Raw genomic sequence first — 14,777 nt, 5'->3', positions numbered from 1 at the left:
GGTACTGTCAAAGATAAAATATAGTGATGCTACCTTCCTTAATGAAGCATTTTCTGAAAATAAATTTCTCCATCCACAGAAAGAGAACTAGTGTAGCTTTATATATTTTATCTTCTACTGTGGCTCATGCTGAAGTTGGCAACCTTGGGTGGAAGTTATTGTAGGCAGAGATATTTTGATATTATGCTAATCCTTTGTACTTTCTGTAATATTATCCTCCACAAAATGGTAGTTAAGAAATAGGAGGGAGCCGGCGCTGCGGCTCAATAGGCTAATCCTCTGCCTTGCGGCGCTGGCACACCAGGTTGGAGGGTGAACCAACGGCAAAAGGAAGACCTTTCTCTCTGTCTCTCTCTCTCACTGTCCACTCTGCCTGTCAAAAAAAAAGGAAATAGGAGGGAACTTCAAAAAATTAATAAAATGCATATTATGAATTATTTTATGAATTTTATGAATTTAAATTTTTTTCCATCAAAATAAACTGACCTTTTCATTCAGTTCTCCAGAAAATTTTTGAAGTTCCTTCATACCTGTCAGGAACTAAATGAAAAAGAATAAACACTATGCAAATATTATTTCCTTCAAATCTTTTTAAAAAAGGCTTTTATAGAGGTCTTGTTTCATACCTCTGCTTGTATACATCCAATTTTCCCAACACCATTTCTTGAAGAGACTGTCCTTTCTCCAGGGATTGATTTTAGCTTGTTTTTCATAGATGAGCTGGTTGTAGATGCATGGATTAATTTCTGGGACTTCTGTTCTGTTCCATGGTTTACATGTCTATTTTTGTGCCAGTATCAGGCTCTCTTGATTATAACTGCCCAGTAATATGTCTTGAAATTTGGACAACTGATAAAGCATTAATATTCAGAATCTACAAAGAGCTCAGGAAACTCAACAACAAAACAAACCATCCATTTAAGATTTGGGCAAAGGACATGAACAGGCATTTTTCAAAGCACAAAATACAAATGGCCAACAGACACATGAAAAAATGCTCAGGATCACTAACAATCAAGGAAATGCAAACAAAACCACAAAGAGGTTTCATCTTAACCCGGTTAGAATGGTTATCATCCAAAAATCAAAAAAAATAATTGCTTGTGAGGAATGGAGGAAAAGAAGGTACACTAATACATTGTTAGTGGGAATGTAAACTAGTACAACTATCGTGGAAGACAGTATGGAGATTCCTTAGAAATCTGAAAATAGATCTACCATATGGCCCAGCCATCCCACTCCTGGGAATTTTCCCAAATTAAGATAAATCAGCATGTGAAAGTTATTGCAACTCAATTCCCAATAATTATGATATGGCATCAACCCAGATGTCCATCAAATGACAACTGAATAAGGAAGATGTGATATATATTAACTATGGAATACTACTCAGCCATAAAAAGTGAAATCCTATCTTTCACAGCAAAATGAATGCAACTGAAAGCCATTATGCTTGGTGAAATAAGCCAGTTCCAAAGAGACAAATATCATATATTTTCTTTTTAAAAAGATTTTTTGTTTATTAATTTGACAGATAAAGTTACAGACAGTGAGAGGGCAAGACAGAGAGAAAGGTCTTCCATTTGCTGGTTAACTCCTCAAATGGCCGAAATATCTAGAACTAGGCTTATCCAAAGCCAGGAACCAGGAGCTTCTTCTGAGTCTCCCACGTGGGTGCAGGGGCCCAAGGACTTGGGCCATCTTCTATTGCCCTCCAGGCCATAGTAGAGAGATGGATTGGAAGAGGAGCAGCCGGGGCTAGAACTGGCACCCATATGGGATGCCGGCGCCACATGCAGAGGATTAACCTACTGCGCCATAGTGCCAGCCCCAAATATCATATATTTTCTCTGATATGTGTAAGTTAATATGGAATACAAAAAATGCAGAGGAATGAAATGGACATCTTGAGATTTGATTGTCATTTTTAGCCTTATGTATTTATACTCCTGTGGAACTGCATTCTTTCTATTTTTTTATTTGTTGAATATTTTGGTTAGTGGTGCCCTAAGCCTGTGATTATAGAGTGAGCTGAATTTACATTTTTGCAAAAAATTAAACAAAAATAAGAAAGGAAGGGTGGAAGGATATTGAGAGAGAGAAGAAGGGAGGGAGGTAGTATAGTTATCTTCTTAGAGTTGTACCTATGAAATATGTGAAATCTGTTCCCTTTATATCAATAAAAATTTGTGAAAAAGATAAATGCTCTTGTAATTTATTTTTCATTCTTTCTAGAAAGTTCTGTCTCATAACATTTTACATTCCTTTATATATGTACTTATTTATATATGTGTGTACATATATGTGTGTGTATCTGTACATATAAATAATAAAATCAGTGCAAACCCTCATCTGTTCTATCCCCACGTTAACCTTTGTGTAGTCACATTGCTTTCTAAGCTCAATTTCCTGTTGAAATAGCTCCGTTTTTTTTAATAGCTCCATTTTTATGCTTCCCTGTAAGATATTCACAAAACTGGGCAAGTGCTCAGACTCTTTAATATAAATGTTAAATTTCAAAATCATATGCTGAAAGGGGCCTTGAAGTTATCCCTCTAGAGAGGAAATAAAAGGATAGTAAATTGCTCAAAAATAATTCTTTTTGTGTGCAATAAAAGTAGGACACAAAATCCAGGGTACTTTTTATGAAAATCATTGAACTAAAGACTGAGTAAAAGATGATGGGATTCACCTCCATATGAACAGTAACAATAAAATGATTCAATAAACAAAACAATCCAAAGTTAGGTTCAGCCAGTTAGGGTGTTTGAAGCACTAATAAAGAGAAAAACAAGAGTAGACAATGAACATACAGAACTCTCTCTTTGGCAAGCCATAATGCACTATTATAAATACTAGTGGTATACAAAATCCATGAAACTTTTGCTACTCAGAAGATTAAGAAAAACATGTGGTCAAGGGTCTGATAAGAAGGTGAGGAAAGTCTAAATGGAAATGAGAGAAAACACTGGATTTGAGCCAAAGGATGTCATTGGTTACAGTAGAGAGAGCGATGGCAGGGGAATGATAAATATGAATGTCAGGTTGACTAGGACATAGAAATCAATCACATGAAACAAATTATAATGGAGAATGAAGATAGCATTCTGTAGATAACAGAATTTGAAGTGGAAATAGGAGAGCGGATAGAAATGTGATCAAAATCAGATAAATTTAGTGTATAGTATTATAAAAGAGATACTTAAAGTTCTGTTTATGATTCCCCCAACTATAATGGTTATATAAGAAGTAAATTAGAAGCATTTATCAACTTTGTATGGACATTTTCCTCTATATGAAACATTTTTTATGCTGTCTCTTTTTTAGGGAAAAGCAGCACACATAATTATGTTCTTAGCTTTTAAAGGTAGAGTGTATTTTGACTTAAAAGTGCTTTGATCTTAAAATAGTTTTGCATGGTGGTAAGAGATTAGCTAAATAAATAATTTGAACAAGCTTTGGGATATGCTGGATGTGTATTTAGACTTGATGGTGGGAGTGTTAATGTGTGTATACTTATTTCTAAACTCATCAAGTTGTATACATTAGCTGTGTACAAATTTGTATGGTTCAACCATACCTTAATACAGTGATTTAAAGGGGGCTGGCACCATGGCTTAACAGGCTAATCCTCCGCCTTGCGGCTCCAGCACACTGGGTTCTAGTCCTGGTTGGGGCGCCGGATTCTGTCCCGGTTACCCCTCTTCCAGGCCAGCTCTCTGCTATGGCCCCGGAAGGCAGTGGAGGATGGCCCAAGTCCTTGGGCCCTGCACCCCATGGGAGACCAGGAGAAGCACCTGGCTCCTGGCTTCAGATCAGCGAGATGCGCTGGCCGCAGCAGCCATTGGAGGGTGAACCAACGGCAAAAAGGAAGACCTTTCTCTCTGTCTCTCTCTCTCTCACTGTCCACTCTGCCTGTCCAAAAAAAAAAAATGATTTTAAGGAAGTATTTTGAATTGTTTAATGTGGTTGTCAAGTCAGATGCTCCTCTGATCAAAACCTATTCACAATTAGTTCAAAATCTCATACATTCTGTCCTCTGTTAATCCAGATCACTGTCTTCTGGTTACATTGTTCTCCAAATTCAAGCTTTTGCAGAAATAGCTCAGCGTATGCATTTTCCTGTACACAATTCTTAGAATTGGTGAAGTACTCAGACGTTTAACAATTTCCACATTAAAAAAGTTACATCTTTGCTCTCCAAAAGGCTCTTGGTGGGCAACAGATTTTATTAATGATTCAAGAACATATATAGAAAGTGTATGTACTTCAAGAGCATCACCAACTTCAGGCTCAATTGGAGACATCTTTCACTGTAGAGGTCCCTTCTTTCTATCACCTGGTGAATATTTATCCAATTCTCCCAAATAGTTACTGAAGATAAAGAGAAAGCTTATACAAAGATCACGGGTAAAAGCTGAAGAGGTATGGCTGCAAGCACTCCATTATTAACCTTAAAATGAGATCAACGTAGATGATTGGTTTGAACAGAACATGTTTCTGAAAAGCTCTGCACTCATCCATGACTAGACACTTAGCAGAAGTGTGTACACTATGCAATGCAATTGCCTTTATCAGAACTACCGAGAAAATATATGCAAATATACTTGTATAAACCTACATCTAATTCCATGCAATTTTGAATTGAATTTCTATGCAAAGTTGAAAATAAAGAGTAAAACAAAGGATGTTTAGGTAATAAGAAAGCTTTGTTAAATTGTTGAACTTTAGGAGTCAAAAGAAAGGATTGGTTTTATATCTCTTTCCTCACATGCCCCCAAGACCACATTTCCTAATGCCCCATCCCTCACCCGATCCCAAACACCCAAAGTAGAAATGTGTTAGGAATTTAAAAGAGGAAAAATACCTTTTCCTTTACCCTGGGTTTCTCATTAATCATAGTTAAGTTCCCCTATGTGAGCCCTGTTTTCTAGATTTAAACACATCTAAGACATTTTTAAGAAGTGTAAGCATCAACGACTTAGACTTTTTAATAATTCCTGTTGACTGTGGTTTTATGTTGCTGATAGCAAAGCTGATTGTAGCAAAACATGCCAGGCTGTACCCACACTTCATCGTGATTCATTGCTAAATCATTTCTTTGGACTTCTCCCCCTCCGCCCTCTCCTCCTCCCGGCCTTCTCTGCTTCTTTGTCATCTCTCCTTCTCCCCTCCTCCTCCGTCTTCTCCTCCTTCCTCTTTCTGCTGCACAATTTTTCCATATAAACTTCTCCTCAAGAGGAATTCATGACTATGGGCGCAGCTAACAGTTGCCTATTTATGTCCCTAGGGTAGTGGAAAACAGGTCTCTGAATGACGCCTGTGTTCTAATCTCTCAAACCTCAACTATGTTTCCTTGCTTGGCAAAGACGAATGATCAGTAATTGTCTTAGATTATCCAGGTGAACCCAACCTAATCACAGGTGTCATTGTAAGCTGAGAAGCTTTCCCAGCTGCAGAGGGAGATGTGTCTGGTCAGAGAGCAATGAAGTTAACTTTCAAGAGGGAGGAAGGGGCCAACTCTAGAAGCTAGAAAGGCAAGGATATGGATTCTGTCCTAGAGCCTCCAGGAGGCAAAGATCCCTGCCCACACCCTTAGTTTAGCCTGCTAAAACCTGTACCAGGCTTACAGTCTACAGAACGGTAAGTGAACTTGCTTTATTTTAAGGCATTAAATTGGTGACAATTTATTACAGCAGTAACAGAAGACAAATACAACCCCTTGTAAGAACTGAACTTCTGGCTGGCGCCGTGGCTCACTAGGCTAATCCTCCGTCTTGCGGCGCTGGCACACGGGGTTCTAGTCCCGGTCGGGACACCGGATTCTGTCCCGGTTGCCCCTCTTCCAGGCCAGCTCTCTGCTGTGGCCAGGGAGTGCAGTGGAGGATGGCCCAAGTCCTTGGGCCCTGCACCCCATGGGAGACCAGGATAAGCACCTGGCTCCTGCCATCGGATCAGCGCGGTGCGCCGGCCGCAGCGCGCCAACCGCGGCGGCCATTGGAGGGTGAACCAACGCCAAAAGGAAGACCTTTCTGTCTCTCTCTCTCACTGTCCACTCTGCCTGTCAAAAAAAAAAAAAAAAAAAAAAAGAACTGAACTTCTCTATAAAGAAAATAAGCAGAAGCTGAGGAATTACAGTAACTTCTCTTCCTTAGCCCTCCCTTCTCACAGTGGCATCCAGAGGAGTGAACAAGAGACAGCTCCTGTCTTCTCTTTGACATGCATTTGGAAGAGTCATTTGCAAGAGACTTTAAGTACCATAAGACAGACTTTGGAGCCTGGATATAGCATATAGCCTGGATTAGGCATGCCACATAGTTGGATATTTAAATTATAGCAGTTAAACATTTTTTAAATGTTTATTTTATTTGTCTGAAAGGCAGAGTTACAGAGAGAGAGAGAGGGAGTGACAGAGAAAGAGAGGAGAGAGAGAGAGAGAGAGAGAGAGAGAGAGAGAGAGAGAATCTCCTATCTGCTGGTTTATTCCCCAAACAGACAGGGCTGGGCCATACCGAAGCCAGGAGCCAGGAGCTTCTTGTAGGTCTCCCATGTAGGTGCAGGGACCCAAGCACTTGGGCAGTTCTCGCTGCTTTCCCAGGCATATTAGTAAGAATCTAGATCAAAAGTAGAGCAGCTGGGACTCGAACTGGTGCCCATATGGGATGCTGGTGCTGCAGGCAGCAGCTTAACTTGCTACTCCACAATACTGGCCCCTAGTTGAAAATATTAAATCAACATTATTTAATCACATTTGCTATATACAAGAATGCTGAAGATTTGCACCAATCATCAAATAGACATTCTGGGCAGATATTCTTCTTTTGTCTTGCCCTGTGCTGGCTTTAAATGCCACAACTGTTCAAAAATGGGACACAGAAAGTTGTTTATTATTATGTTTTTAGCACAGATAACTTACCCAGTTCTTTATTTCAAAATTAACACAATTATTTATATCTCTATGAGGAAAATATGATAGTTTACAGTAAGTGACTACAGGTGTTTGGAAAAGGCATGATAAATCTAAGACTGGATATGGGGCTGGCGCTGTGGCACAGCAGGTTAAAGCTCTGGCCTGAAGCGCTGGCATCCCATATGGGCACTGGTTCTAGTCCCGGCTGCTCCTCTTCCAGTCCAGCTCTCTGCTGTGGCCTGGGAAAGCAGAAGACGGCCCAAGTCCTTGGGTCCCTGCACCCATGTGGGAGACCCAGAAGAAGCTCCTGGCTCCTGGCTTCGGATCGGCACAGCTCCGGCCAATTGGGGAGTGACCCAGAGGATGGAAGACCTCTCTCTTTCTCTACCTCTCTCTGTAACTCTGTCTTTCAAATAAAATAAAATAAATCTAAAAAAAATCTAAAACTGGATTTAAGCATATTCGTGGGCACCATTGGACATGACAGCTGGTGTGGGGAGAAAGCTTAAAGTTGTCCTGGTTAATGCCGTCATTTCATGGTGGCTCAGGAAGCCTAAGGCATTTATTAGAGTTCACATAGCTGTTCAGTGACAGGCCTGGAAATGCATTCACTCCTGATTCCTGACCTTGCTTCTTCATCACCCTGCACCTCTCCCTGTCTCTCCTGCTTATCTCATATGTTGAATCTGCTGTGAGGATCTGTTGATTCTTCTCTGTAATTATCTCTTAGATTCATTCTGTCTCCATTCTCTACCACATCTTCCTTATTGCCTGTCTTAATTGCTGCAAGTGCTCTCTAACTAGTTTCCCTGGATGCAATTCATCCCCTGATGTCTAATGTACACTCTTTGCCAACTGGAATTGCCTCCTTATTGGCTTCCACAACCTCCCTCCCATTTCCACTCTCCTTTGTTGCATGCTGTTCTCATGGGCTGCAATGTTCTTTTTCTAATTCTATCTGCAAAAATCATATCTTCTTCCTTAGTTTCCTTCTAATAACCTGGATCACTAAGAATTATTTTGTTTCCTGAGTAGCGTTATAAAGATTCATTTATTTATTTATTTGAAAGGCAGACTGTGACAGGGGAGGGAGAGGGGGAGGAAGAGCGGGAGGGAGGGAAAGAGGGGAGGGGGAGAGGGAGAGGAAAAGGGAGAATGAGGGAGGGAGGGGAGAGAGAGAGAGAGAGAGAAAGAGAGAGAGAGAGAGAGAGAGAGAGAGAGAAAAACACTGATCTGCTGGTTCAATCCCCAAATAACTTCAATAGCCAGTTATCCAGGGCTGGACCAAGCTGAACCTAGTAGTCAAGAACTGGTCTTTCACTTGAGCAGCAGGAACCTAAGTAGTTGAGTCATCACACACTGCCTCCCAGGGTGTCTATTAGCAGGACGATGGAAGAGGCAGTGGGACTCAATCCCACATACTCTGGTATGGGATGTGGGCATCCCGGCTGGCAAGCTGTGCCTCCTGAGCACTTTCAGCGTACATTTTCCATGTATTACACTTGCTTATATCTAGTTTAGCTCTTCAATGTACATACTTTTTTTTCTGGCTGGTTCTTGTCTATAACTGAAAGATTGATCCTTTTCACAGAAGAGATGTCAACGTTTAGTGTTGATTTATTACTTATCAACAAATAACACCCTGGGATTCAGTGATACCATTGAGAGAAGCATGGGTAGAGAGACTGGGAAGACTGAAGAGGCCAACTAGAAAAGGAAAGAAGAGAGTAAGGAGGCTGAGAAAGATTATGAAAGTGAGATCCGGGGAGAGTCAGCAGGGGTTTGGGAGAGAGGATGCCATGCAGAAGAAGCAGCAAGTTTCCAAAGAAGGATTCTCTCTGCATTAAGAGCATTAAGTGACATTGCCCTCAGAAGAGGCAAAAGGCTTTGTGGACCACTACTTCAGTTTTGGATTTCAATTAGATTCCTCCAGAACCAAGCTTGTATATGAGAACAGTAAAATAATGTGGAAAAATAAAATGAATATAAAGCTAAATTGTAAGTAATTCTCATCTAAAATGCCTTTGAAAGTTTTAATTGATCTTTCAAATATATAGCTAAAGTAAATGGGATAAAGGGACTAATCTCTTTGAATTGAAGACCAGGTTAATGAGAAAAAAAAAAAGGAAAAAAGGACTGAAAGAGGAAAAGAAATTTAGATGCAAAAAAATGGAGAATAACAGGTAGACTGCTTATTATAGCAACACAGCTGGGTGTTGCCAAATTACTTCTCCCATCATGAACAACTTAGTCTGGACAGACTATTCCTTCAGGGAAACAAGCTGCTAATTGCATACACCTTGGCAGTGACCTTAAAAATGTGCTGTGGCACTGAGAATAACCAAATTAGTTGTATTTGATTTATTATGGCAGCTAATTAGATGAGACTTGACTCAATGATATTATAGTTTAATTGAGTAAATGAGCTACCTATAGATATCAACCAAGTCACCTGTCATTGTAAGTATATAAAGAGTCTAAAAGTGCTCTTTGGACAACCAAATCAAGCAGTACACAATCACCTTCTCACCATTGGGAGAGAAAAATTAGAACTATTATACAGCTGAGTCTGGATGCTTCAAATGTATTCTATTGCACATTTAGCTGGTGCAGCATTTATTCTCAATATAGCCAGCTACTTCAATTGAAGAACATTAGGTGACCATTTGAGCTTCCCATTTACCACACAATTCTGCTGGAAGCCAAAACAGAAACATTACCTCCTTCATATTTGCCTATGAAACTATTTTTTATTTTTTCTTTCTCAAAAGGCACCATAGCAAGTCTATTTTATAATCTTCTATTGAAAGATGAGCCATGTATTTATGTATTAATTTCCAACATAAAATTCAGATCACTCCCCATTTTGTTGTCTGTGACAAACTATAGACAGTCACTATTAATGCTTGTAGTTGAATAATATCCACCAAAATTCATGTCCACCTGACTCCTCAGAGTGTGACCATATTTAGAAATGAGTTTTTGTGATTGGAGTTAGTCTAGATGAGGTCGTACTGTTGACGGTGGGTCCTAAGTCCAGTAACTGGCATCCTTATAAGAAGTGAAGGGACACATAGGGATGCATATGAGGAAAAAGACAGATTGTGTTTTACTTTTCTTTACCTGTTATCTTTTCAGTTTTTGAGGAGTCCATTCACCAAAAGCCCGTCTCAGCACGGCCCCCACCCTCTAAACTGCCACCTGTATCTAAGCAAATGTTTCCTTGGAGCATCGCAATGTATGTTTAACAACCCAGGGAGTGGAATTTCATTGCTTTGACTTTCATAACCCTTAAAGGTCATGCAACAGTCTCATTTAAGCCTGCTGGAGTTCGCACACAATGGGATCTAAGTCTCTCAGCATTTACCTTAGACAACAGGCCTTTACTTCTTACTGCTTTTTGAAGTTGTTGTATTTGTTGAAGGCTAACCCCTAAGCTATTGCTTTAGTGTTCATTCAAGAGTCTTAGTTGTCTGTTCTCTACTGAAGATCTTTGGGACTGAAGGCGGATCTCTGAGTTTGAAGATCATTAATTTGTTAGGGCAAAGAATGGCAGCTTCTTTCTATGCTATGCAGTACATATGATGGTTCCATGGAGAACCCATAGTGCAAGGTTTTCATGTTCAACTTTTATTTGTTATCTGACATGCCCTCAGCTTGTCATATAATACCCTCTATCCTCAGTTTCTGTCTGCCTCATTGGTTTATTGTCCATTATAAATGCATTTAAACATATAAAAGACTTAGAATACAGTTTCACACTTTAAAATACCAAATGTATTTTTTTATATTTTTCTTTTATTTTTTCAAAGATTTATTTATTTATTTGAAAGTCAGAGATACACAGAGAGAGGAGAGGTAGAGAGAGAGAGAGAGAGAGAGAGAGAGAGGTCTTCCATCCGCTGGGTAACTCCCCAATTGACCGCAATGGCTGGAGCTGCACCTATCTAAAGACAGGAGCCAGGAGCTTCTTCCGGGTCTCCCATGCGAGTGCAGGGACCCAAGGACTTGGGCCATCTTGTACTGCTTTCCCAGGCCATAGCAGAGAGCTGGACTGGAAGAGGAGTAGCTGGGACTAGAACCAGTGCCCATATGGGATGCCGACGCTTCAGGCCAGGGTGTTAACCCACTGCACCACAGCGCAGGCCCCAAAATACCAAATGTATGTTATCTTTTATTATAAATCATGTAAATTGCCTCTGAGTTTGAGATGTTTACAGATATTCAGTTGTTAATGAGAAAGCAGATCTTTTTTTTTTTTAGGGTTTTGTTTTTTTTTTTTTTTTTTACAATCTTGACTTGGTAATTCTATTTCTTTCTTTCTTTTTTTAAAATTTAGTAAATATAAACTTCCAAAGTACAGTTTATGGATTACAATGGCTCCCCCCCATAATTTCCCTCCCACTTGCACCCCTACCACCTCCCACTGCCTCTCCCATTCCATTCACATCAAGATTCATTTTCAATTATCTTTATATACAGAAGAACAATTTAGTATATATTAAGTAAAGATTGCATCAGTTTGCACCCACACAGAAACACCAAGTGTAAAATACTGTTTCAGTACTAGTTATAGCATTACTTCACATTGGACAACACATTAAGGACAGATCCCACCTGGGAAGTAAGTACACAGTGACTCCTGTTGTTGACTTAACAATTTGACACTCTTGTTTATGGCATCAGTAATCTCCCTAGGCTCTAGTCGTGAGTTACCAAGGCTATGGAAGCTTTTGGAGTTCACTGACTTCGATCTTATTCTGACAGGGTCATAGTCAAAGTGGAAGTTCTCTCCTCCCTTCAGAGAAAAGTACCTCCTTCTTTGATGGCCCTGTTCTTTCTTCTGGGATCTCACTCGCAGAGATCTTTCATTTAGGTCTCCTTCTTCTTCTTCTTCTTCTTCTTCTTCCTCTTCCTCTTCCTCTTCTTCCTCTTCTTCCTCTTCTTCCTCTTCTTCCTCTTCTTCCTCTTCTTCCTCTTCTTCCTCTTCTTCTTCTTCTTCTTCTTCTTCTTCTTCTTCTTCTTCTTCTTCTCCTCCTCCTCCTCCTTCTTCTTCTCCTCCTTCTCCTTCTCCTTCTCCTTCTCCTTCTTCTTTTTTTGCCAGTGTCTTGGCTTTCCATGCCTAAAGTACTCTCATAGGCTCTTCAGCCAGATCCGAATGCCTTAAGGGCTGATTCTGAGGACAGAATGCTATTTAGGACATCTGCCATTCTATGAGTCTGCTGTGTATCCCGTTTCCCATGATGGATTGTTCTCTCCCTTTTTGATTCTATCAGTTAGTATTAGCAGACACTTGTCTTGTTTGTGTGATCCCTTTCACTCTTAGACCTACCAGAGCCATCAATTGTGAACTGAAATTGATCACTTGGACTAGTGAGATGGCATTGGTACATGCCACCTTGATGGGATTGTATTGGAATCCCCTGGTACGTTTCTAACTCCACCATTTGGGGCAAGTCTGATTGTGCATGTCCCAAATTGTACATCTCCTCCCTCTCTTATTCCTACTCTTATATTTAACAGGGATCACTTTTCAGTTAAAATTTAAACACCTAAGAATAACTGTGTGTTAATTACAGAGTTCAATCAATAGTACTAGAGCAAAAAAAATACTAAAAGGGATAAAGTATTATATTGTACATCAACAGTCAGGACAAGAGCTGATCAAGTCACTGTTTCTCATAGTGTCCATTTCACTTCAACAGGTTTCCCCTTTGATGCTCAGTTAGTTGTCGCCGATCAGGGAGAACATATGATATTTGTCCCTTTGGGACTGGCTTAATTCACTCAACATAATGTTTTCCAGATTCCTCTATCTTGTTGCAAATGCCCGGATTTCATTGTTTTTGACTGCTGTATAGTATTCTATAGAGTACATGTCCCATAATTTCTTTATCCAGTCTTCTGTTGATGGGCGTTTGGGTTGATTCCAGGTCTTAGCTATTGTGAATTGAGCTGCAATAAACGTTAAGGTGCAGACAGCTTTTTTGTTTGCCAACTTAATTTCCTTTGGGTAAATTCCAAGGAGTGGGATGGCTGGGTTGTATGGTAGGGTTATATTCAAGTTTCTGAGGAATCTCCAGACAGACTTCCATAGTGGCTTAACCAGTTTGCATTCCCACCAACAGTGTGTTAGTGTCCCTTTTTCCCTACATCCTCTCCAGCATCTATTGTTGGTGGATTTCTGAATGTGAGCCATTCTCACTGGGGTGAGGCGAAACCTCATTGTGGTTTTGATTAGCATTTATATTAGTTTTCCACAGGCTTTGATGCAAATTATAAAAAAAAAAACTGTTGAATGTGTTGATCAGGGCTTTGTCAGGAAACAGATGGTGCACTGAGGATATTTTGAAGACAATTTATTAATGGCATTTACAAAGGCATGGGTAGGGTAGAGGGGACCCACATGTATAGTATAGATAACTGGATGTGGAAAAGTGGGTCTGATAGGACTTCTAGACATGGGGCTGGTGTTGTGACAGTGGCTAAAACAGTCCCCTGCAATGCTGGCAATCCCATATGTATGCAGGTTTGGGTCCCAGCTGCACCATTTTCAATTAAGTACTCTGCTAATGGCCTAGGAAAAGCAGTGGAAGGTGGCCTGAGTGCTTAGGCCCCTGCCACCCACATGGGAGAACCAAAGCTCCTGGCTTTGGCCAGCCCAGCCATAGCCATTGCAGCAATTTGGGTGTGAAGCCGTGGATGGAAGATACCTCTCTTTCCCTCTACCCCCTCTCATTCTCTTTCTAGTTTTTAAAAGAAATAAGCAAATAAATGTTAAAAAGACTTCTAGATATGAAGAAATGATGGCCCATGTGGTTACCAGAAATCAGGAGGGGAGAATAGAGTAGGTTACTTTGAAGGGGGCGATGATCCTTCAGTAAAGGACATTCCAAGGGAATCTTGCAGGAAGGGAGTTGGGGTAATAAATACTATGATCTCATTCTCGTCCCTGCCTATATTTCACCATCACCTGAACACAAGCAGAAGCCAGAAAGTGTGGGAGTCTGGTGATGTAGTTCCTGCAGCTCAGGCTCCATGAGAAGCACAGTAAAGAGTAGATCTGGAGGGGTAAATGAAAGCTACAACTGGCTCTGGGGAAATTTAGTTACAGTGTTCTCTGTGGCTGGCAGCAATGAGGCAAACATGATCACCTGAGTCAAAGATGCAATGTGGTCCTGGGTCATAATACACAATCCATGGAATCAATTGTAATTTCAGAATGACTGGTCCCTTACTTGAATTTCTTGAATAATTTAAAGGGATAAAATGATGCAAGACTATTTCTCGAAAATCTACATTTTAATCACGGATCCGTCTACATTTCCTCTGCCTCTCTCTGTAATACCTGCCCTCCCTCCTAAAATCTCCTCTATCCAGCAGGTACACATTTTATGTGTCGTTCACTCCCTTTTCACACATTTACCTTCCGTTCTTCCAATACAGCTTTCCCTCTTCCAATACTTAGATCCTCTAAGATAGGGAAGACCACTTTTAGGGGTGAAAGAGGGAGAAACCCAGGAAAGGTTACAGTGGGTAGGGAGGGCAAAGGTTCAGTATATTCTTTTTTTGAAGATTATTTTTATTTATTTGTAAGACAAAGTTACAAAGAGAGGTAGAGACACAGAGAGAGGTCTTCCATCTTCTGGTTTACTCCCCAGATGGCTGCAATGGCTGGAGCTGCACCGATCCGAAGCCAGGAGCTTCCTCCAGGTCTCCCACGTAGGTGCAGGGGCCCAAGGACTTGAGTCATCTTCTACTGCTTTCCCAGGCCATAGCAGAGAGCTGGATCAGAAAAGGAGAATCCAGGACTAGAACTGGCGCCTATATGGGATGCCGGTGCTTCATGCCAGGGTTTTAACCTGCT

The sequence above is a fragment of the Lepus europaeus genome, chromosome 3, assembly GCF_033115175.1.
Source record: "Lepus europaeus isolate LE1 chromosome 3, mLepTim1.pri, whole genome shotgun sequence".
NCBI lineage: Eukaryota > Metazoa > Chordata > Mammalia > Lagomorpha > Leporidae > Lepus > Lepus europaeus.
This window is presented reverse-complemented; position numbering follows the sequence as displayed.